Below are 25,268 nucleotides of genomic sequence, written 5' to 3' on the forward strand. Positions count from 1 at the left end.
CCGTACAATCCCTGATGATGATGATGATGATAACATAATGATAATAATTTGTACATATTTATGGCATAAAACATATTTTGAAACATGTATACATATACATTATTTCATATTCTTTTTTGTGTTGAGAACCCTTGAAATCTATTCTCTGAGTCATTTTCCAGTGTATATAACATTATCAACTGTACTCATTCTGTTGTATGTTATTATTAACTGTAGTCATCTTATTGTACAATAGATCCCTTAAACTCATCCCCCTCATCTAAGTGCAATTTGGCTTCCTGGGACCAGCATCTCCCCCATACACAGCCCAGCCACTCCTGGGCCCCTGGCAGTCACCATTCTGCTCTCTGTTTCTATGAGTTCAACTTTTATAGATTCCACATGTAGGTGAGATCATGTGATAGTTGTCCTATGCCTGGCTTATTTCCCCCAGTAAAATGTCCTTTGGCCTCCCTCATTCAATGCCACAAGTGACAGGACTTCCTAATTTTATTTAAAGACTAAATAGTGTGCCCTTATATTACTAAACCACATTTTTTATATCATCTCACCCACTGATAGACACAGCTTTTCCCATTTCTAGGTTCTGAGAATATTACTGCAATGAACATGGGGTGCAGATATCTATTAATACACTGATGCCATTTCCTTTGGATATATACCAAGTAGTTGGATGTCTGGACTGTAGGGTATTTTTTTTTTTTGGTGCTGGGAATTGAACCCAGGGCCTTGTCCATGCATGGCAAGCACTCTACCAACTGAGCTCTATTTTTGATTTTTAAAGAAACTTCCCATATTGATTTTTCTAATGACTAGACTAATTTAAATTCCACCAAACATTCTACAAGAATTCTAGTTTCTCCCCATCCAGACCAGTACTTAATATCTTTTGTCTTTCTTTTTCTTTTATTTATACTCAAGTTGAACCAAGGGGTACATTACCCAGATACACAACTGCAGACCTTTTTAAGTTTTATTCTGAGATCAGGTCTCACTAAGTTGCTGAGGTTTACCTTGAATTTATAATCCTCCCACCTCAGCCTCTTGAGTTACTGGTATTAAGGCATGTGCCGCTGGTTCTTTGGTCTTTTTGATAATAGTCATTCTAATAGATGTGGGAGGGTATCTCATTATGATTCTAACTTGCATTTCTCTAAGGATTAGTAATGTTGAACATTTTTTTTCAGCTTTCTCTTGGTCAATTGTGTTTCTACTGAGAATGCAATGATGTTTGAGTCACAGTCTACCTTCAAATTTTATGTCGATTTCTGTTTTAGCACAAGAAGGGATGACATGCATTGGGTCATGGAAAAAGGTCAGGAGTGGTTCTAGAATCATAAATACCAGGTCTATTGAGCTTTGTAGCAGACCATGCTAGCCTTAGGTTTTCTTTTTTTGTTTGTTTGTTTTTTGGTTTTTTAAATTAGTTATATATAATAGCACAATGCATTTTAATTCATTGTACACAACTGTAGCGCAACTTTACATTTCTATGCTTGTACCTGATGTAGCATCACACCATATGTGCATTCATACATGTACTTAGGGTAATGATGTCCATCTCATTCCACCATCTTTCCTATCCCCATGCCCCATCCTCACCTCTGCCTCCCCTTTGCCTCATCAAAGTTCCTCCATTTTTTTCTTATCAGAGAGAACATTCAGCCTTTGGTTTTTGAGGATTGGCTTACTTCAATTAGCATGATATTCTCTAACTCCATTCATTTACCTGCACATAATTTTATTTTCTTTTAATGCTGAGTAGTAATATTCCATTAGGTATATATATACACCACAGTTTCTCTATCCATTCATCTATTCACGGGCATCCAGGCTGTTTCCACAGTTTAGTTATTGTGAACTGAGCTTCTATAAACATGGATGTGGCTGTGTCTCTGTAATATGCTGATTTTAAGTCATTTGGGAATAGACCTAGGAGAGGGATAGTTGGGTCAAATGGTGGTTCCATTTAAAGTTTTCTAAGGAATCTCCATACTGCTTTCCAGATTGGTTACACCAATTTGCAGTCCCACCAGCAGTGTATGAGTGTACCTTTCCCCCCACATCCTCATCCACCAACATTTATTGTGGTCTGTATTCAACACACAGGGCACTTTCTGGTACAGCCACTGTTCTATGTGGTTTACATGAATTATACCACAATCTCTGTTTTACAGATAGGGAAGTTGACTGACCAGGGGCTAAGCAGTTACCTAAGGTCTCCCTGCTGGTTAGTTCTAGAGCTGTGATTTGGACTTATGAGGTCTGGCTCCAGAGACCTTGCCACCAACCACCAAGCAAGGGACTCCAGGAGGAGTTGCAGTCAGGGGGCAGAGTAGAAAGGGAGTGAAGTTGGAGCATGGGATCAATGCCTGAGATGGGTGCTTCCAGTAATAGAAAGGAACCCTGACTGGGGAATCCCAGAGGGCAGACCACATTTAGGTCCCTTGAGAATAGTGATCCTGGACATGGAGGGCCTCATTCTGAGCAGAGGAGGAAGGGCCTATGGCCTGACCTGGGGCTGGAAGAACCACAGGATGGAGGAAGGGAAAAGGCTGCCAGGCAAACTCAATGATGGAATGAAGCTGGACAGAGGAGAAGACAGGCAGACCACAGGGCTGAGGAAAAAGGGCCAAGCTCAAGAGTCACAGGTGGGAGGGAACCACATATGGCAGTGGTGGGGTGCTGAATAAAAGGATGGGAGGTGATGAGCAGACAGGATCCTCTGTCTTTTCAGTTGTCTCAGAGTCTGCAGCTTCACCTCCCCCCACTGATGCTGCCCACCAGTCTTCCTGAAAGAGCCTTTAATCAAGCGATTGCCATACAAAAGGAATCTCACGGCAGAGATGCCCACTCCTATCATTCCTAGTCAACACTAAGAAGAAAAAGAAATAAAAACACACATGTTGGAAAGAAGAAAATAAAACTGTTCCTCACAGAGGACATGATTTTCCAAGTAGAATAAATAACAACAATCAGTGGCAGAGCACCTCGATTCAATCTCCAGAACTGGAAAAACAACACCACTAAGAACTTCTGTTCTTTGGAAGATGCTATGAAGAAAATTGAATGAAAAGCCACAGATTGCAAGAAAAATTTGGAAAACATAGATCTCAACCCAGTGTACACAACTCTTATAACTTAGTAAGGAAAGAAAACAATATTTTTTAAAAGAGAAGTAGATTGGAGCCAACACTTTGCCAAAGACCTACCAATGGACAAGAAGACATAAAAATAAGCTCAACATCATTGCTCATTAGGAAAACATAACCTGGAGCTTAAATGAGATGCCACTACTCATTTATTAGAAAGGCTTCAATAAAAAGAGAAAACAAAACAAGAACAAATGACAGTGTGAAATGTTGGTAAGGATGTGGAGCAACTGGAATTTTCATACTTTGCTGGTAGAAATTAGGAATGGTACAGTGATTTTGAAAGAAAAATGGCAATTTTCTACAGAGTTCCACCTACAGTTACCTTATGACTCAGCAATGCCACCCCTAAGAATTGACCCAACAGAAATGAAAACTTAGGTTCGCATGCCTGTACACCAATGTTTGTAGCAGCTTTCTTTATAGCTGTGAAAAACTAGCTAGGCACAGTGGCGTGTGCCTAAGTTCTAGCCACTTGAGAGGCTAAGACTGAAGGATTGCAAGTTCAAAGCCAGCCTCAGCAAATTAGCAAGGTTCTAAGCAATTCAATGAGACCCTGACTCAAAAGAAAAAAAAAACCTTTAAGAAAAATAAAGGGGGCAGATGGATCAGAGATGCAGCTCAGTGGTTAAGCACCCCTGGGTTCAATCCCTGGTACAAACAAAACAAAACTAAAACACTGTGGAAAAACTAGATACAATGAACAATCCTTCAATTGGTGAATGTATAAATACTCTATAGGAATGCTATTCCCAGTGTGGGCCCTTGGGACTGTGTGGCTAGCCATGGCTTTGTCCAAGGATAATGACATCACCGTGGTGGCCACAAGGAAGACGATGCACATCACCAGAAGGGCACCCAGGTACAGGCAAAGGGACACAAGTAGCAGCAGGAAATTGCAGATGTTCAGATACCTCAAGCTGTTGCTCACCTGCCCACAGTGGTGGTCCAACTCCTAGGGGAGAGGAGGCAAACCTCAAGGGTCCATCTGACCTGACTTCCATCACCCCCAAATGCTCAGGTCTTCCCCAACTCAGCCCCCTAGGCTGCCTGCTCTTGGCCCTACACACAGGTTCTCATCTCAAGGACAACCTGGCATTTCCATGGTTAGGGCACAGTTAGCCCCATAGCACATCAGGTCACCTGTTCTGAGCGAGATTTTTAGAGACAAGATCCGCCTGGTGTCACTTGGAGCAGGACATAAAAACTCTGGGCCTCTGTTTTCTCAGATACTGGATGAGGATGAAAAAAACACCCTTGCCCAACCAGCCGTCTGCACTTGTGAACCCGAGCAGGGTGGGCACATCAGACAAACACACTCAGAACCAGGAAACCCTACAACTAGGACACCCAGACCAAGACATGCAATGATCCCCAGGACCAGGCAGCAGTCAGCAAAAAAGGCTGGGAATCTAGTATCAGCAAGCCAGGGGAGGGCACAGTCACTGCCTTTCCTCCCCCTGACTCCACCAGGCTCAGCACAGAGGGGATGCCCTTTGCATGTCAGCACCTGTGCAAGCAAGGCCAGCCTCCCAGGACAGGTGCAGAACTGGAGGCAATAACAGATGGAAGTGAGCAAGAGTAGCAGGGAGCCACTTTTAGCAGACTGGGAAGATGGTCTCATACCCACCTGTGGCCCACTTATGCTGTGAGTTTCCTGGTCCTGACCAGGTGTCCAGGGATGGGTTGGTGAGCGGACAGGGAGGTGGAACACTATGTCCACAAAGATGTTACAACAGGGACAGTGGAAGGTCTTGGGTGGGCAGTGGGAGGAGCAACGTGGGCACCAGGGCATTTGAAAGGTCCTTCGATACATCCAGGCCACATATGCTGCCCTCAGGGTTCTGTTTGATGGAGCCTGGCATGGGAAAAGTTTTGGGCAATGACAAGATCCCCTTCTATCACTCTGTCGCTCAGGGCAGCACCATAGCTGGAATGCAGGCATTATCTTCTTCTAGGATTATCTTCTATGTTGAATATATATATATATATATATATATATATATATATATATATATATATATATTGTTAGAGAGGGACCTACCTTTGCTACTGAAATTTATTTCTTCATACTGTGCCTGGTCTTACCATGAAACCATGATATTAGTAGCAGGAAGAACTCTGGTAGCTCTTGTGCTATTTAGCTCCAACATAAGTGTAAAGAGTTTTGAGAACATTTGATTTTTAATTGATATTCTTCCCAGGGTAAATAAACCCTTTCTAGTCAGTGCCACAGAGATGTTGTCAAGAGTAAAATTATACAATTTGATGTTGTCTGGGATGGACTGTTGAAATATATATATTTACATTGCTATAAAGAAGCTCAAATGAAAACAATGAAATAATAAAATTGAGGGAAGAATTCACAACCCTGGGTACTGGCCTCCAAATACTTCACCACTTTGAAGATGGAAGAAAATATTCTTAGTAACATACTGACTTTTCCAGGTGAAACTGGACTATACAAACAAAATTTGAATGTGTGATTTCACTTAAAATATTTGTCCTGTCTCAGAGACCTGATACAAAACCAACCAATTCAATCAAATGCATAATCCTTCTCTTGGATTGCTTTACGAATAAGAGAGGACAGATTTTTTTAATAGAACAAGAATTTTATGCAAAATCTGAGCTTTACTATTCTTCATTGAGTGGGAGGAAAGGAGTGGAGGGAGTTTAGAAGGCTCTTTGAAGGAGAAGCCAAGTTATTAGAGCAAGCTCCAGGTTCTTTGAGACTCGTCTTCCTGTCTTTCACTGGGCACAGTCAGTACTTCCACAGCCTGTGCACCTGGGAGGAAGGCAAAGCATGGAGAGATGGCAGAGGGGGGAGACAGGCAACTGAGCATTTGAACATATGTGCTTGCTCTGAGTGCATGGGTGTATGATTGGCAAATGGGGAATAGACTGATAACATTTGACTTTGAAAATGACTTTGAGCCCTGCTACACTAAAACTTGCTTTACCAGCTTGGAAGACAAATATGCCCGCATCTGTTTGTAAAGTTCTAACTAATCACTGTGCCACCCCACAAGCAAGTTCACAGGAAATGTTGTTTCCTTCAGGACTTCCCACTGGGTTTGCCCAAGAATTCTCTCCAGCTCTCTTTGCCTTTAGGAGCTTGGTGCTGGCAAAAGAGGGGAAGGAAGAAACCCATAGGGTCCTGCCTGAGGAGACTCCCTGCTTCCCCTCAGTCTTTCACACCAACCAGTGCAGGGAGCCCACACTTGGGGAAGACTGGGGTCCTTTTGTTTTCTGACTGCATATGCTGCTTCTCCTGGCCTCTCCATGGGAGCTTGTAGGGAGGTGGAAGGAGCTACTTGGAGTGCTTTCCTGCCAGCTGACCCCACACTTGGTCATCTCAGCCCACCAGAGAACTTCCAACATGTGAATTTTCAAAAGGAAGAAATCAGGATTGCTTTTGACCTCCCTGACTTCTGCAAATTTGCCAGCCCTGTCCCTCAGGTAGGGCAGTGGGGTGCAGGAGGGACACACACCTGGCTAAGAAAATCTCCATGTGGTAAACAATCCTAGGTGTAACTCTTCTCCTTGGCTATGGAGAATTCTGTCTGTGGTACAAAGCTTCCACAAGACATAGTGGACCTGTGATGTTTCACTGTTTTACTTCCCAAAGATTTTTGAGGCTTGAGGCAAGGGCTAGTAAGAGGCAAAGCAATTTACCTTGACCTCAGAGCACTGCCCCAAGTAGAAGAGCCATCTGGTAGAAGCAAAGTTAGTTTTAGAATCTGTGTGCTTAGGTAGGTGCAACTAACTCAGACTATGTAGAACTTTGTCTAACACTGCTTTTTTTCCCATTAAAATGCTATTTTAAAATGTTTATCCTATAGGAAAGTTTCAAGAACAGTAAAATAATGTGCACCATAATCTGTATACTTTTCTATATGTAAATGAGGTTAAGCAAAAATGAAGATTAGCATGACACCAATATGTATTCAGCTAAATTCATCAATTTTAATATTTTGGTATGTATAGGAAAATTTTCTTGTACCACCATACTAATATCACTTTGAGGAAATTTGATATTGATATGAAACTACTATCAAGGTATATATTCCATATTCAAATTTTCCTAAATCCATTATAGCTGGATTTTTTAAATATACAGGATATGATCAAGGATCACGTGTTGCATTTTGTTGTCATTTTTCTTTAGAATCCTGTAATCTATAATGGTTTTCTGACATTTTTTATACAGCACTGACATTGTGGAAGTGTCCTGAACAGTTGTTCTGCAGAATTTGAATGTTTCTGATTGCCTCCTCATGATCTGTTTTAGGCAAAACATTTCTACAAGAATTGGACAGATGATACTTATTTCATGGAGTAGGGGGTGGGAAACTTAACATCTGTTGTCAAGTACAGTTAATGTTGAACTTTGATCATTCAGCATGATGCTGTTTGATTGAGAAGGTAAAGTGTTGTCATTCTGGTTTCTCCTAACTTACTGCATATGCAAAAATAAATGTTGGTGAGGATGTGGGGGAAAAGACACACTCATAGATTGCTGGTTGGACTGCAAATTGATGTAATCATCATGGAAAGCAGTATGGATATTCCTCAGAAAACTTGGAATGAAACCATCATTTGACCCAGCTATCCCACTTCTCAGTCTATTTCCAATAGACTTAAAATCAGCAAACTACAGTGATGCAGCCACATCAATGCTATAAAGTAGCTCAACTCACAAAAGAGTTTTACTATGGAACCAACCTAGGTGTCCTTCAACAGACGAACAGATAAAGAAAATGTGGTCAATATGCACAATGGAATATTACTCAGTTTTAAAGAAGAACAAAGTGATGACATATGCCAGTAAATGAGTGGAAGTTAAGAATATCAGACAAAAACAACTGATAATTAAATTTCCATGAAGCTTGAGTAAGACACACTGGACAAAATACACATCAAAGTATTTCAGAATGAAATACTTTGCACAGCAAAAAGGGAAATGCCAATGGATGAGTAATTGTACTTACTGGGAAATAGTGAACTAAAAAGCAAAGTAAATTAGGACTTACAAAAATGGTTTCCATAAAAATGATTGATTTAAAATATGAAAGTCATTGATATATAAACAATGAATCATTACAAATCACCTAATTGTAATAAAATAAAAGGTACAAGAAAAACACATAAATTATATGTACAGAATGTAGAGAATAGACTTACACTGAAAACTTGTAATTTACTCTTTTGGGGGGACAAACAAAAGAAAACACTGGCAGATAAAGTTTAGAACACAGCTTTTAAAATGATACACCATATGCACAACTTTAAAAATGATACATGCATACTCCCATTTAAACCAGGTGTTCCTCTTTCTCCCTTCAACATCCCCCCATTCAGGTTAGCCCCCAACCAAAGTTTCCCTTCACACTTACTCCCCCAACAAGGCCCCACTATTGAAGCCAGGTACCAGCCCTAAAACCTCTACCACACAAACTCAGCTGCCTCCAGGAGCACCCAGGAACAGCACCCAAGTGCCTCTGCCCCACTGCCCTGCAACCTCTGCCACACCCACTCAGCTCATGTCAAGAGCACCCAGGAACAGCACACTAACTCCTATGCCCCACTTCCCTACCTCCACAGGCCTTAGCACTAGTGCCCCCTCCAGGCACTCACTCAGAGCAGGCAGCCACTACCCCACATAGCTGCCAGTCCCTCTGCACCTCTCCAGCCAGGGTGGCGCCCCCAGAGGCCTCACCACCTGTGTCTGCTCCAGTCATCACCTTGCAGCCACAGGCACTGAGTGCCCCCTCCCCACACCCTACCCCACCTAGCCTCTGGTCCCAGGACACCTCTCCTGCAAGGGTCCAACCCCCACAGGCCTCAGAAAGAGGCCCCTCTCAAGGGGCCAGCACAGCATGCCCCCTCCACACACACTACCCCACCCAGCTCTAACTCATCTAGCTCCAATCCCCAATGCCTCTCCAGCCAGGGCTGTGCGCCCCCTCCAGACCTCAGCATGAGCGCCCCCTCAAGTAACTACCTCGCAGAGACAGGCACAGTGTGCCCCATCACCACACATTACCCACCAAACTCCTTCACCACCCAGCTCCGGTCCCCTAAAACCTCTCCACCCAGGGCCATATGCCACATACCACTGGGGACACTGGAGTCCTCCCTACCTGAGACTGTCCTCATAAGTCCACAAGGACCAACAGGAGGTGGTGGTGAGGGTCATGCTGCCCCTATGGGAGGCACAACATCCTCACCAGGAACCATAAATGAGAAAGGACGGCAAGGACACCTTCCCAGAGGGTGACATAGTCTAGGGGCAAGACTGGAGCAGCCCAGGCAGCCATCAGTAGAAAGGATCTCTGTGATTTGAAGGCCCTAGCTTCTCCACAATCTGCAGTATACTTTTAGGCTGCCCAGAAATCCACTGTGCAGATGCAGTTTGGAATAAGTTCCTGCATGAATCAGTGAATGTGTGCAAACTGCACGCACATGTGTGTCAAGGGCGGGGGTATGTGCTGGGATGTTCCCAGGCCCTACCTCACAGTTATAAAAACAGTTCAGCCCTCCCAAGGTACTACCTCACCCAGCTCTGGTCCCCTAAGACCTCTCCAGCCAGGGTTGTGCCCCTACAAACCTCAGGAAAACTGCCCCCTCCAGCTAACCCCTAGCAAGAACAGGCACAGTGCACCTCTCCCCACAAAAGTTCCTACCCCACCAAGCTCCACCCCATTCACTCTGGTCTCCCAATAACTCTCCAGCCAGGACTGCACCCCCACAAGCCTCAGCACAAGCACCCACTGTAGGCATTGCATTGCAGTGACAGGCTCAGCAAGTACCCTCCCCATGTACTACCCCATCCAGTTCCTGGTGCCCTAACACCTCCCCAGTGAGGGCCTTGTACCCACAGGCCTCAGCAAGAGCGCCCCCTCCAGGCATCTCCTCACAGGTACAAACACAGTGTGCCCCTCCCCACCAACTACCTCACCCAGCTCCGTTCCCCTGAAGCCTCTTCAGCCAGGGCGGTGCCCCCAAAGGCCTCAGCATGAGCTTCCTCTCCAGGCAACACTTTACAGAAACAGTGTGCCCCCTCGTCACACACTACCACACCTAGCACCTACCCCATCCAGTCTGGTCCCCCAACACCTCTCCAGCCAGGGCCATACACAACACATTGCTGAGGATACTGGAGGTCTCCCTACCTTGGCTCTGCTCCCAGTTTCAGCAGGAAGGATCTCAGGTACTTGAGGAACATGCTTCTCCACTGTCTACTGGCCACTTCTGGATGCCTGGAAACTCAGAGCACAGAAACAGCTTGCAATATGCCCGCCCAAGCTTGTGTGCCTCACGCACTCGCCTGTGTGTTGAGGGTGGGACTTTGCCCAGGAATGTTACAAGGTAATGTCTAGCAACAACAGGCACAGTGCGCCTTCTCCCCAGACACTACCCCACCCAGCTCGGGTCCCCTAAGATCTCCAGCCAGGACCCTTCCCCCACAAGCCTCAGCATGGTCACCCCTTCAGTCACTGCCTCCCATGGATAGCACAGAGCACACCCTCCCCTGCACTATCCCACCCAGCACCTACCCCACGGAGCTCCTACCTCACCCACCTCTACCCCTCCCACCTCGTACCCCACCCTGCTTCTGGTTCCCTAAGAACTATCCAGCAAGGTTCCTATCCCATATAGGACTCAGCAGGGTCCGCGCATCCATGAACCACCTTACAGGGAGAGAGACACACTCTGCCTCCTCCTCATGCATTACTTACCCAGCTCTGGTCCCATGACGCCGCTCCAGCCAGTGCTGCACCCCACAAACTGCTGGACACACTGGTGCCCTCTCTACCTGAGGCTCTCCACTGGGATGTACAATGTCCAACAGGAGCACAGTGGTGAGTGCCAGGCTGCCTTTGTGGGAAGCCTCACATCCTCACCAGGAACCGCAAAGTTGAAAGCTAGAAGGGACTTCATCCCAGAGGGCGACAAAGCTTCTTGGCCAGGAGCAGAGCAGGCCAGGCAGCCTTGCAAAGGTAGGTCCTCAGCTACTTGAAGACACGCGCTTCTCCACCATCTGCCTGAAACTTCTAGGCCGCAGGAAACCCACTGCACAGAAGTAGTTAGCAGTGCGTCTGTGCATGCGTGCGTGCGTGTGTGTGTGCATGCATGTGCGCGTGGAGCATGACCGCGTCTTGCATTCGTTCGTGTGCGCATCATGCATTCACTTATGAGTTGAGGGCAGGGCTGTGCCCTACAATATAGGGGTGGGGCCACATGATGTGCAGGGAGGGCGAGCGGGAAGTAGAGTTCCCGGGAAGATGGGGAGGATGGCTTGTGTTGCAGGAGGGGGCGCTGCAGAACTTGCCCAGGAGGTGGCGTAGGGTGCCGGTTCCTTGTCTGGGCCACAGTATAGGAGGCAGTGCAGGAATGTTGTGTCGTACCCCCGCTCCCCTGCAGTAGCGCTTGAGGTTGGGGTCCATGCACAACTTTTGCTGTTTGGAGCCAAGGTAGTTCTCACAGCCCTCCTGGCTTCAACTTCTGGGAGGACTGGAGTTCTGGCCAATGCGGTGCTCAGCACTAAATAACTCTGGCCAAACATGGAAACCTGCCGGTGCCAATCCAGGGACCTGGTAGTGATGATGCAATTGCTTGGCTGCACAAGACTGCTGAGGTCTCCTGTCAGATATATATATATATGTATATATACATACACACACGTACATATCTGAACCAGTAAGCACAGCTAGCACTCACAGGTACATATACACCTGATCACATGGATTTATGTAAAATTGGTTAATATGTAGAGGTAAGGTTAGGGTTAATATGAAATTTTGGTTTGAGTTAGTGGTAGGGTTAAAGATTAACATGTGTATGTGAAAATATGAACAGTCCTAAGTATTTACATTAAAAATGTACTGAAACATATATAAACATACATGTTATAACACAGAGAAGAATACAATATGAGTAATGTGATTATACATGTTGTATATAAGTGGAGGTGAGGATATAACCTATAAATTACATATATTAGTATAGATGCAGATTTATCATTAAACAATTAAAATAGAAGTCAAAATACAATTTAAAATTTATTGGACTACATGGATTCAAGTCAAACTGGATTTAGATAGAAAGGTAATGTAAAGATAATAAAAAATTTGGTTTGAGTTAGGATTAGGGTTAAAGAATGGACATGTATACTGGGAAATATCTGTATTCATAAGATGAATGTGTGAAAATATGTTAAAAATACATAAAAAACATGCATGGTATGACATTAGGGAGACTGTTATATGAATCATATGATGAGACATTTTGTAAATAGGGAGTTTCAAGGATATACCCTATAAATTATATACAGTGATATGTATGTGAATTTAATATTGATCATTGAAAATAAAAGTCAAAATACACTTTAAAATTCTTATTGGTGTACAAGGATTGAAGTAAAATTTGCCTTTCTTATAGAAGTAACATAAAGGTCAATATAAAATTTTGGATTGTGTTAGGGTTTTAGTGTAAGAATGAATATGTGAATTGGGAAATATCAATATTCATAAGAATATACTGTGAAATTATGTATGAAAGCATATATAAAACCACATGTTGATACAGGCATAAGTAAAATGTGAGTCATGTGATTACAAATTTGGTAAACATGGGGATGAAGAATATATCCTATAAACAATATATACCAGTATATATGCAAATTTAATATTGATAATTGAACATATAAGTCAAAATGCACATAAAATTTTATCATAGTGCACATGCTTTTAATAAAATTTAGTTCAGTTACTTATTTGAGGAGAACTGATAATGCAAATTATATAATAGAAAGTATTTTCAGGTTAACAAATTTTTACCATGACAGTAGGATACCTGGTCATTGAATCCATACCTAGAAGCATTGCTTAAAAAACTATGCTTATATTTTAATGTAAATTTTTTTCCCAAAACATACTAAACGTTTCTAACTATGATGTGTCAGTACTCTTGGGAAGGAGGTTAACAAATGTCAACCTGACATTGAATAAGGAAAAACAAGAGACCAAACAGGGAAAGTCCTCCAGGTATAATTCCAGAACTGAAATGTTGATTTTGTGCCAGTTTTAGACTCTAATCCCTACTCCTGGGGGGAGTAAGGGAAGGAGAATTCATTTCATGAAATAAATTTGGGAAATGAGGTCAAAGAATCTGATCTCTTTCATAGAGCATTCTAATTAAATCTATTCCTCAACTGTCATGGAAATTCTTTTTCAGTACTGACACAGAGTGGAGTCAACGTGTCATACCTGGGCTGGATGGCCCCTCAGGAGAGCTTGTTTCCAAAGCACTGTCTGGAGGAATCCCATCTACTAACTGCAGGGCTGAAAGGAACAACACAATTTATAAACAAGCCTCATACATAAAGCACCTTTACAGCTTCACTGTAGCTTTTTTATATATAATCCAGAAAGAATTGAGCCTTGACCTTGCTAAAAGTCATTTTACTACCCAACTGTGAAATGACAAAATTCCACTTAGATTCATTTCTCTCACTATATAAGTCAATCCTGGAGTGGCAATATTTTCTAAATAAGTTTACAAATTACAATCTGCTCATTTTCGGATAATGAAGCCATATAATTTTGTCATTTTATTTTGTGTTGCAGATTCATAGAAAGTAGTCAAGTGAGAATAATCAGGGACTATTTATAAATCCTAAATATCATTATTTAATAAAAAGACAAACATATCATTTCTGTTTGTATTAAGCAGAACATAATACAAATGAAAGTGTTAATGGGAAAAGTAACATTACCAGTCACTCGGCCATTTCCATCACTTGAATGCTGAGCTGCTTTGGAGGGTGGGGAAGGTGCTTTTCACTTTGTTCTCCTCAAAGATGAAGTTCCCCAATGGAGGAGCTACTGAGCCGCAGTGAGCCTGTTCTCACTATGCTTGCTTCACAGGGACTCTGTAAAAAACAAAACCACCAAACACAATCCTATGAATAGAAATTAATTGCAAACCTTATGAAGACACTGATCTTTAAAACAAATCCATCATCTACCAAAATGAAGCACAATAGTAATTTATTAAAAAAAATAGTTATGGAACAAAGAAAATCTGTGCAGAAGTAAGGTAAAATATAAGGAAAAATAAAATATATCCCTCCCCAATTAACTTAGACTAGGACAGGGGACAAATATGAAAATAACAAATTGAAATGTAAAAGGCTTTTGAGAAATACAGTTAAAAACTAACTTTTACAGAAGAATCAGAGAAATTATTGAATGTAAAGTAAGGGTTGAAAAGGAGAAGAGTACTGGTACACTAATAGCTGGCTTGGTTAATCTATCTCTTTTTAGCACCAGTGTATCAGTGGAAAATGTTTCAAGAATTTATATTTGCCCAAGATAAGGTCCTTGAGGTCACAGACTACAAGTGGCTACTGCTCACATTCCTGGCAGGTGAATGTCTGCAGAACCTAGGACTATCCTGCCTCCTCAGGCAGATTGATGCCTCCTGGCCAACTGCCACACCATCTTTGCTCTTTGACTTATAACAAAACTTAGAATTGTTCATACTTTATTTCTGCAATTTCTCTTTTCCCACTTGAGTTTCCCAATTAAATTTTTACCACCCTTGACCCATTAACACTTTTCCTATCAAAATCACCAATGACCTTGACCACAAATAAATCAGTGGTCATTTCTCTCAGAACTCTTTTTTTTTGGACCTGTTAGCAGCAATAAACACACATGACCTCCCTTCTGCAGTGCTTTTTCTTACCCAGAACACCACATTTCTCACTCTCAACAGATCCATACTCTGGTTGCTCTGCTTTTTTGATGCATTAGTTTTCATCTTCTGACCAACATTGGTGTCACCAGAACTCTGGCCATATTCTTGTTAATATCTATACTCACACTTTCTTGATGATTTGTTACCTGTAAGTTTTATATACATGCTGATGATTGTAAACTCATGTCTACTCCATCTGATGACCTGTTTTGGTCTCCATGGCAAGGCCACTTCAACTTAGCACGTCTAAACCTGAAATCTTAGCAGTCATTCCTTTTCTTCCTTCTACCCAAACCCTGTACTTCTCATGGTCTTTATCTCAGCAAAGAGCAAGTCATTTTTCTATTTGCTGTCATTTCCTCTCTCATCATCCATAACAAATCTACCCTGTTGGCTCCTCCCTTAAAAGACACTGAGCATCATCTTGACTTCTACCATAGAGTCTGAATCATTGACAACACTCTAACAGGGCTCTGCTTGTACACTGAATGCCTACTGTCTTTCCTCAACATAGCAGGAAGAAAAGATCCTGTTAAAGTGTGTAAGTTACTTTAGGATGTTTTGTTCAAAACCTTCTAGTATTTTCCCAATTGGCACAGAAAATCTAAGTCCTTTTAATTGATGTCCTGGTTCCTATATGTCTCTGACCATCTGCAAGGACAGAATAGCTCACTCCAGTCACAATGGCTTTTTTGCTGCCTCTCATGGTGCCTGGAGAGTTTCTGGGATGGCTACCCTGGCTGTTCCTATACCTAGAACATTCTTCCTTCTGATAGCTTAATGTTTCTCTCCCTCATTTCCTTCTGGTTATTTCTCACATGTCACCTTTCAATGCCTTCCTCCCTGACTCCAAAATTTTCTATCCCATTTCCAAGCTTTACTTTTTTACTATAAGCCTTTAACAGCTTTTGGCTTATTTACTGGTTTATTATCTGCTTCCACTGAAATTGGCTATAAGGGCAGGAACTTGTTTTTCTATTTTGCTCATTGCTGTAATTCTGGAACAATTGTTTGGCATACAGAAGTTTCTCAATAAATATTTAAGTGAGTGGAAAATGAATTCTGTATTTTCTTCTTCATGGGTAAGAAGTCTTGATAAACGTGGACTAGATGTTTGTGTAAATTTGGGTCATTCCACTCTTACAGGACCATGTAAGTACATCCAAGCAAAATAGTCCAATACATAAGAAGTTCCCTGTCTTTGTGCTTTGCTACACATCCAGAAAAAAGTGACGAATTTACTATTTCATAACTTTCTAATACTTCTGCCAGAGGAAAAAAACCTGCCCCAAAAGAAAAAAAATTATTTAAAAACTATCATCATTGCCAACTGTGTGAGATACTAAAGACAACGATGGATCACTACAGAGACAGAAACACAAGCCTACATGGCAGATTCTATACTATACAAACCCCTCATTCATAATTCCTCTTAAGGAAGGAGAGATAAGGTGGCTGGTGATCTCATCATCCCCCCAAATATTAAACTTCTACCATATCAGTTGATATATAGTTATAGCTAGCCCTTGCCATCATATTACGCTGTTCCTTCTTTCAGAACTCAAACCTCTAATAATCTAGCAAGAAAAGAAAACCTGCCACTCAAACTCATATTTTGATTCTGAACCACTAAAGTCAATTCTAATTAACTATCGTGATCATCCCCCACTGGGAGGTCATGGGATGGATCCCCAACAGACCTCTAAAATAATTCAAGAGAAGGATCCTCAGTAATAAAGAGATGATATAGAACATAGTGAGGAATTAGCAGTAAATACTGATTTGAGTAGATTATAATGCCTCTGTGGTCTGAAACTTTCACTTGATCTCTCATAGTATTAGCAAATTCAGAGAAACTCAAGGAGTGGTTAAATGCTAAAAGAACATTTTAAAATATTTCTCTAAAAATCTAAAGATGTTATTTCTTGAGAAACTGACTTCAGTTTAGCCTTATTCAAGCATCACTATCACTGCAGACCTGGTTTATTAGTAACAATGCAGTAAAAGCACACCAAGGAATGACATCTTTGATCTTCCTCCTTAGTTTCATCTTTCTCATGTTTTGACTGATTGCTTTCATGAGGTATATAATAAAAATACTTCCACCTTAGGCCATATTCTCAATCACTGTCACTTATGAATCTCACCTATTACATGCTAAAAGCAGTCATGATATGAACTTCACAGACAATAGTGTTTAAGAGCTAAAGACTTTCATAATACAGTAAAGCAGACAGCATAGAAATTTTAAAAATAGAGGAATTTTTATACTCACAAATTCATGTAAACATATCCATAACTCAAATACAGAATACTCACATATTCATATATTTATCAGTCTAGAGATCCTAAAATAAGCTAGCATTTTTGTACAGAATATGTATATTTCTATGAACAAGGAATTTAAAACTTGTCAGAATAAATAAATAGCATTTATGAAGACAATTGAGGGAATGCAAAGCTATGGATACCTTGGGAAGCATATATGGTATAGTCATTCTACAAAACACTGGTATAAATGGGCGTACATTTCTAGAGTTGCAGTTTGAACCACAGACCCTCAGAACAAGGACATTAGGAGAGACATGATTCTTACTAATTGATATGAGGTAGAACTTGTGCCTGTCATAACTAGATTCCATCTTATAATTAATAGTGAAAACTTGCTAAATAAAGAGACAAAATATAAATGTAACAATTAGTATAAGATGATCCAAAAGCAGGAGTTCTGAATTAATAAGAATTGTGAGATTAGTTAATCAACACAAGATTAATAATAGAAATGTAAATTTTGAGATGTAACACCAGTAATAGCATTTAAAAAATAGCTTTATATTTTCAGTCGTCCTATGGGATACAGAAGAGGTTAGTTGTTTTTATAAAAAGATACTCTCAGAAAAGAGCTTCAGTCAGCCAAGGTAACAGCCAAACAAAGTTACTACAAGTCAAATTTGAAGTTTTTTGAGGTTGACTAAAATATCACTACTAAGAAAACCTGGAGGAGTACTTGGTCTTGAGGAAAAGATGGTCTGTATCTACTGAACATATCCTCTTCTTGGGTGAAAGTCTGCAGGAAAAATGGAGTATTTACATTAAAACCCTTTAGTACTTCTTGGTTAGATTGTAGCCAAGAAAGTAGACTTCCTAAATTACGACAGTTCTTTAAGTAATACACAAGTTTCCATTTAGAATATATTCTCCTGTGTCCTTCAGGATGTGCTCCCAATAGTCTCCAAGTAACTGTACTTTTGCACTGATCAGAATTCAATCACCTAGTGTGAACCAGAGGGAGGTTCATAGAAGTTTTTTTTTTTTATGTTGGAAGATAGCTCACCATAATGGTGAACCCCAAAATGGACTATGGGGTCAACACTAGGGGGAGAACCAAGAAATGTGTCATTTACTGTCTCTGTGACCTTCAGTCTCCTCATCTATAAAAAGTAACCATATCTATGTTAAAAGGTGCTGTGATCCTTAAATGATCTCAGCATATATAAAATGGTGCCTAGTACACAGTACATGTTCCATATTTATCAGCTGTTATTACATGACATGTGAATGTATTCCGTAAACAAAATAAAAACATGATAGTTATTAAGGTTAAAGTGAAAAGTATGGATATTTAAAAAAGGAAATATTTATGACTGCCTTTCTCTTTGGTGAAAGTGAAATTGGGGGTCCTATTGGAATCAATCTCAATTATGATCAACTTTAAAACCCAACAGTGTTCAATATTCAGGAACCTGTGCTTAGTCTGCTGCATAAGCCGAATTCGCTGTTCTAAAATTCTCCACCTTTAATCACCTCAAGTTATTTCATCATACCATGAAGGACTTTAATAAAAGTTAAATAATTAACACTAGTTTGTTAAATGCTGGTGATGAGTACGTGAATATGCATTAGAGTATATAAATCTGAACAATCTAACAGGTGAAGTTTACATGAAGAATTAATTAAAGAATAATTTATAAATGTTTACCTTTTATAACCAGGATACATTTCCTTTGGTCAAATTATATATGTGTGTATATATATATATATATATATATACACACACACACATACATACATACATATATATTTAACAGTGGTTAAAATTTAATTATTTTAAGTCTAAAAGGGTTTACAATATGAGAAAATAGGTTTCTATTTACCAGGAGAAACTGTTATGGTTAATCATTAGAGATATTCAATTATTTAATTTAGTTAAAGCTACTGATAAGTCTGTCTGCCATTAGTGACCACTGCACCTGTAATAGAAACACACATCACCAAACCGTGTGCTCTGTGAAAAGGGAAACACTACAAGGAAAAAACAGAATCCTCTAGCAAAAGGGGCAACGTCAGGTTGAAAACCAGGCCAGATCGTTAATGTCCCACAATTCTCATCCAAATCAAAATTCACTGGTTCAAATGAAACTAAATAAAAGTTGAAAACAGAATTAAATAATGTTCAAAAGACTGATGACTAGCTGAGTACTAGCTTTGCACTAGTTACTAGGTCACTTATTAATCATTAGGTGAATCATAAGATGTGGGTCACTGGAATCAATGCATTCTAGAAAAGAACACAAAAAGAAAAAAATCAATTAAGGCATATAAACAGTAGCCTAATTTTAATAATGTTATTTAATGTATCTATTAGGAGTTTTTTTTATTATCTGTTTACAATATTATTTTCACATGTGGGGAGGATCGGGGTAAATAGAGAGAACCTAAGAAATCCTGTAAAATTATTATAAATTATATATATATATATTTTAAGGTACAGATCAACATTATTCTTTGCCAGCTATATATTCCTTGTAAATACTATGAGATAGTATGAAATATTAAAGTTCATTAACTTGAATATCTAAGCAACTTCATTAACTTGAACACATCTTCATGAAACTAAGTCTTTGAGCACTTTTTAGTGATACCCACGTGGTCCTTCAGGAGTCCAGGGAGAAAGATGTCCATTATTCAATGTCTTAAGTTGTTTCTGTAGTTTAGGTTTCATAAATCCTCACAGAGTTGAAGTAGGCATCACCATCTCATTACCACTGATCAAAGCTTCCCACAACAAAGCCCTTTCATCCAATTTTAAAAGACAATAAAAGGATCAAAATAATTTTACAATACTAGAGCTGGAAGACACTTTGATGAACACAGTTACAAAACCTTATTCTACAGAGAAGAAAACCAAGCCACAGAGAAATTCAATGAAGATGATGATGGAAAAGAAAATGACAAGGACAAAAAAAAAATCATAGGCCCAAGAATAGAATGTAACCATACTCCAAACCACGACAATTCCTGTTCTGCCACAATATACTTCTTTTTTCCAGCCCTTCTCTATGCAAAGAAGAAATAAATTACAAATTTTTCAACTTGTGTTATGACCTGAAAATGTTTTTACACTTCTCTTGAACAACATGCACTTTCATTTCATAAGCCCTACAATTTTGTGTGATAGCATACAACCAATTCTTGTTATTGAGAAACCTTTGCTTATTACATTTTGTTAAAGACCAAAGATGATGGCCTCTCTCAATAGTATATCTTGTGGGGAAAAGACAGGATGAACCAGAAGAGCGCAGAACCCATGATCAAGCTTAAAGATAGGGAATGGTGTTAACTCTAGTCTTCTGTTATCATTTTAGCAGAAGTCTTTCTAGGGACAGGGTAGGGGAATATGCAACACCAACAGGTAAACAAACTGGGGCCAATTCAGTTGATTCCAAAAAATGCACCAAAGATGTATAGCTGGCTTCATTCCAGACAGTGCCCCACCTCTATAAGCTTATCACCATCATTCTAGGAAAGATGCCCACTTCTCTCTGCCCTGGCCTCTGTTATCACAAACCAATTACCACTGAAAGGTGAATCTCTCCCATGGCAGACAGGCTAAGCGAACTTTGAACCACAAGGATTGGTCAAGAAAGCCTCCTAACACTGATGGTTTTCAATGTGGTTTTATGAATATCTTGTGCAATTTTAGAGAGAAACAACTTTTTTGCATATTAATAGATAAGGAAGAGAAATCCACATTAATCCCACAACCCATTGTTCTTTGAATAATATTTTTATTTAAAATTTAAATTTATAATAAGCATAGTTTTTTTTTTACATTTCGGTAAGAAGTAAACTGGGCAGAAAATTAAAAGTAGTGATACAGAGGCTTATTGTGGACATTAACTGGGTAATATTCTTTAAACTTGATATGTAATATTAATAGTCAATAATATAAGCATTCACCATTGCTTTTGTTATTCTGACCCTTGAAATGAACCTTATGAAAACCACAATAACAAAATATGCTTTATATCTGGGAAAGATTAAATATATTGTGCCAGTGCATTTCTCTACTGAAACCAGTCATATTTTTGGAAGTACAGACAGCTGTATTTGATGTATCAAACTGCAAATGCCATGGTAACCACTGTTCCTAGGCAATTGTAGAATGATGTGTGTGGTCCACTTTCCATATGATAAGAGGAGAGTGGAGGGGAAAATAAAATGTTACCCGATGATCTGGATTAAAAAACAGTATATTTCTTAAAGACTACAAATACAAACTTTATATATAGAAGAGTACAACCTTAATTACTCTGTTGAAAAGTAGGATTAAAATCAATTAAGTAAAATGAAAACAAATATATACCTACTCATACAAGCAGATACATCATCTGCTTGTAAGCCATTGATATAAAAGTGAGTAAAAGATGAAGACAGCACATATTTTGAAAAAATTAAGTTACTTATTAAAAATGAATACTCTAGGTATTAAATTTCACTTGCATAATACTAGATGTCAAAAGTCTCAATTGCTCAATCTTTGAGTGTTTGTAGCAGAATGCAAAAGGAGACAAAATGAAATATCCACTAGAGATTATTCCGACTGTGTTTTCAGTCACAACTCAATATCCCAAGAAAATGGCATATCATGTTAGTGGTCAGTGGAAAAGCTGGTGGGTGTTGTGTACACATAGCTCTAAGCCGCAAAGACACACCAAATATGTCAAATGAAAAATTCTCCCAAAGGTTCTATGAATTCTGAGTCAAGATTATCCACAAATTCAACTTTTTTACCTCTTCTTCTAATGTAATAAATCTAGTTTCTGCACATACAGTGCAGAAACTAGATTTCTGAACTTAGTTTTAGTTCCAGAATTATAAGTCACTTTCAATTTAAGTCAAGTCACTGCATTTCTGACTTCCTGTTTCACACATGTTGGTCTTACTATATACAACTGTATATATTTTCTATACTAATGCATGGGATATGGTTTGCATAAATAAGAGAATGAGTCAAATATTTTATATTTTGTCACAGAATTGACATTTTGAATCATTAGAAGCACAAAATGCCCCAAAAGTTCCATTAAAAACTGCCAGAAAAATTCTAATTGGAAAGTTTTTCTTTTCAAATGAACATTTTTGTAGATAGGAATATCTCCACCTTTATAGGGAAAATGACATGAAGCCTGAAATAATGGGAAAAAAGTACAGAAAAATTTAAGGACATGAAATTGACAGTGAAATATATATTCTATAAAATACAGTCTTAAATGGGGAAAATTTTAGGTACAGACCTATTCCAAGAAAAATTTAGACTATTTTACTAATTTTAAACTTTTATGAATTCTTTTTGGAAACTGCACAATCAGTTTCCAAAATCAGCTCAGAAAATCAACAGCCTGTAATGTGAATAATTTCAGTATAATTTCTAAAAACACAATCCAAATATCTTAATTTGTCGATATTGAGAAATGTCTTAGAGGAATTAGGCAAATTATTAAATACGGGCAGCCAAAAAAATATATGAGATATGTTTGACAATTTTTTTCAAGATACAGTTGAACTAACTTATTGGTAAGCCTTGATTGTGGGAAACATAGTATTAGTGACTTTAAAAGAACACTAAAATGAACTCAAAGCTCAAAATGGATAAAACTGCTAATTATAAATCACTGTCAGACATTACTGGTATTTATCTCTCTTACTTATTTTCTGTCACTTTACTCATACAAAGTAAGCATTTGTATTTCTAATATCACATAAATATTTCCAATATTTGCTTTCTGCTTTAGTATAGTTTGGAAGAAAAAAATGGAAAAGATTGCAACACTGTACTTCTGTTAAACAGTGCACCCTTGTAGCTTATTTTGCATCACAGACAATGAAAATCATAGGACATAAGTGTATCTAAAATTCTCTGCATACTTAAGAACAGATTTGTACAAATATTTTTTCTTCCAGTTACATTTTCCCCAACATGCCTGTACTTTCAATCACATAAAATAGTGACTTGTTAAAATTCAAAGTTCAGCCAGGAGTGGTGGCATCTGTAATCCTAGTAACTCAGGGGGCTGAGGCAGGAGAATTGCAAGTTCAAGACCAGCCTCAGCAAGTAATCAGTAAACTAAGTAATTGATATGCTTTGCTGAATTTTCTGAATGTCTGTATATAAGTAATGTCAATCCAATGGTTAATTATATTTATATGCACAGTGTAATATATAATATAATGTTTTAGGTGTTCATCCTTGATTTTAAAATATAAGGTTGTCAAAATTCTGGATTTTCTATAAAAGCCTAAGAAAACATTTCTAAAAGCCACGTGGTCCAGTTACCATAAAACTAAATATAAGCAACCTATGTTACCCAAGTGTTTCAGAAAATTCAACAAATAAAAAACTGAAATAAATACTAAAATTTTGTGATATGACAAATTCTCATTGTATATAATATACTTGGATATGTGGAAGCTCTACTTATTAATGTTTGTCAATTCTCTGTACTATACCACCAATTCTCTTGAATACCTACAGTGTTATAGGATTTTGCTGGAGAATACAATTCCTGCCCTATAGCTGGAAGAGGACAAAAGGAAAATTTAACAGAGCTTTACGCTTTAAACAATAACAATTTAACCCTAATATTTATCTTTAGATGACAGGGTAAGTAAATCCTGTTATATCCATCAATGTAATATTATTCAATCTTTAAACAAGGGAAGCCCTCTATGTTCTAATAAGGATATCCAAAATGAATCATTAAGTACCAAAAGTGAGGAATAACATGGTATAGGTAGCACATGACCAAGGGAAAAGAACAATAGGTAGTATGAGTATTGACTTGAATTTGCATACATTCATTAGCTCTTGAAAGGGACTTGAACTGTCAATATTGGTTGCCTTGGGCAGAAGAATTTAGTTGAGGACAAAGCAGAAAATGATGATTCTCACTGTATTCCCCTTTTTATCTTTAGCATTATGTAATATATGAACATGCTACCTAAACATATACATAAAAAAATAAAAAGGCACAGGGAGACATGTTAAGAGAAAGTAAAAAGTATTCTATGATAAAATATGAAAAAAAAATTCTTCATTAAGTTAAAAAAAAAAACCAGGATCCACTGAATGGGATAGTAGGAATGAATGTAAGGAAAAGACACTGAGATGCCTAGGCAACCAAGAATTCATGTGTGTGCATACATGCACTTTTGTACCTGCAATCGGGCCATTCAATTATGAAAGGAAAGGAAGCAGGATTTCACATGAGAGACAGTAAGTCAAATCTTGTGGTCAGAGTTAAAAGCATCCTGAAAATGATGAGGATTAAAAGTTTAAAAGTTATGATCAGTCTGTAAAGAAACTTGAGACCCAGAAAATCAATCACAGCAAACTGAGGTTTCTGAACTGGGAAATGATAATTAACAAATAGAAATGTGGCAGCTTGCTCCATTTAGAGCATCCTGAGGATAAGTTCAATACTATTTCTCACCTTACTCTGCCTGTATTTTCCTAGGAATGACTTCAGCAAAGGAAATGGAGGACATTATGAAGGGTGACTATGTGAAGAATTGGTTTCTAAGTAGATGTGAAAGAATAAGGAAAAAACTAAAAAATGATCTTTAGCTTTTCAGTCTAGGAGGGAAAAAATGATTTTGGTTTTAAATATGTTGATTTATTCGTGTAATGAGTCACTAAGTAACAGTGAGGTCAAGGTACAACCAGAAGAATACCAGGATTGGAATTACTGATATATTGGTTTCCTATAACTGCTATAACAAATTTCCATGAATGAGTAGCTTAGATCAACCCAAAGTTCTTCTTTCATGGTTTCTAAGGCCAGAAATCTGAAATCAAGAAAATCAAGGTGTTGGAAAGGCCATGATCCCATGGCTTCTGCTGGCTGCTGGTGCTCCTTAGCTGCATGCAGCAGCATGACATCACCTTTGCTTTGTCTTCACCTTATGTGCCCTCTCTGTGGACTCATCATTGGCATACTCACCAGTGGATTTGGGTCTAACTTAAAATTAAGATGCTCTCATCTCTACACCCATAAGTATATCCAC

General features: G+C 39.1%; 1 protein-coding gene across 24 annotated transcripts in view; it reads right to left on the reverse strand.

The window, feature by feature from the left end:
* LOC144373200 (palmitoyltransferase ZDHHC19-like) overlaps positions 1-25,268 on the reverse strand; it is a 68,919-nt gene that overhangs the window by 33,915 nt on the left and 9,736 nt on the right. For 20 of the 24 annotated variants that reach the window (XM_078036302.1, XM_078036303.1, XM_078036295.1 and 17 more), the window contains 4 exons: positions 13,936-14,091; positions 13,427-13,501; positions 10,898-11,801; positions 10,331-10,417 (listed from right to left, as the gene is read on the reverse strand). The gene's annotated coding sequence lies outside the window, so the exon portion shown is untranslated. Of the gene's footprint in view, positions 1-10,330; positions 10,425-10,897; positions 11,802-13,426; positions 13,502-13,935; positions 14,092-17,916; positions 18,120-25,268 lie in introns of those variants that run through there. The other 4 variants (XM_078036309.1, XM_078036312.1, XM_078036308.1 and 1 more) reach the window with 4 other exon arrangements.

The sequence above is a fragment of the Ictidomys tridecemlineatus genome, unplaced genomic scaffold (genome assembly GCF_052094955.1).
Source record: "Ictidomys tridecemlineatus isolate mIctTri1 unplaced genomic scaffold, mIctTri1.hap1 Scaffold_295, whole genome shotgun sequence".
Classification (NCBI taxonomy): Eukaryota; Metazoa; Chordata; class Mammalia; order Rodentia; family Sciuridae; genus Ictidomys; species Ictidomys tridecemlineatus.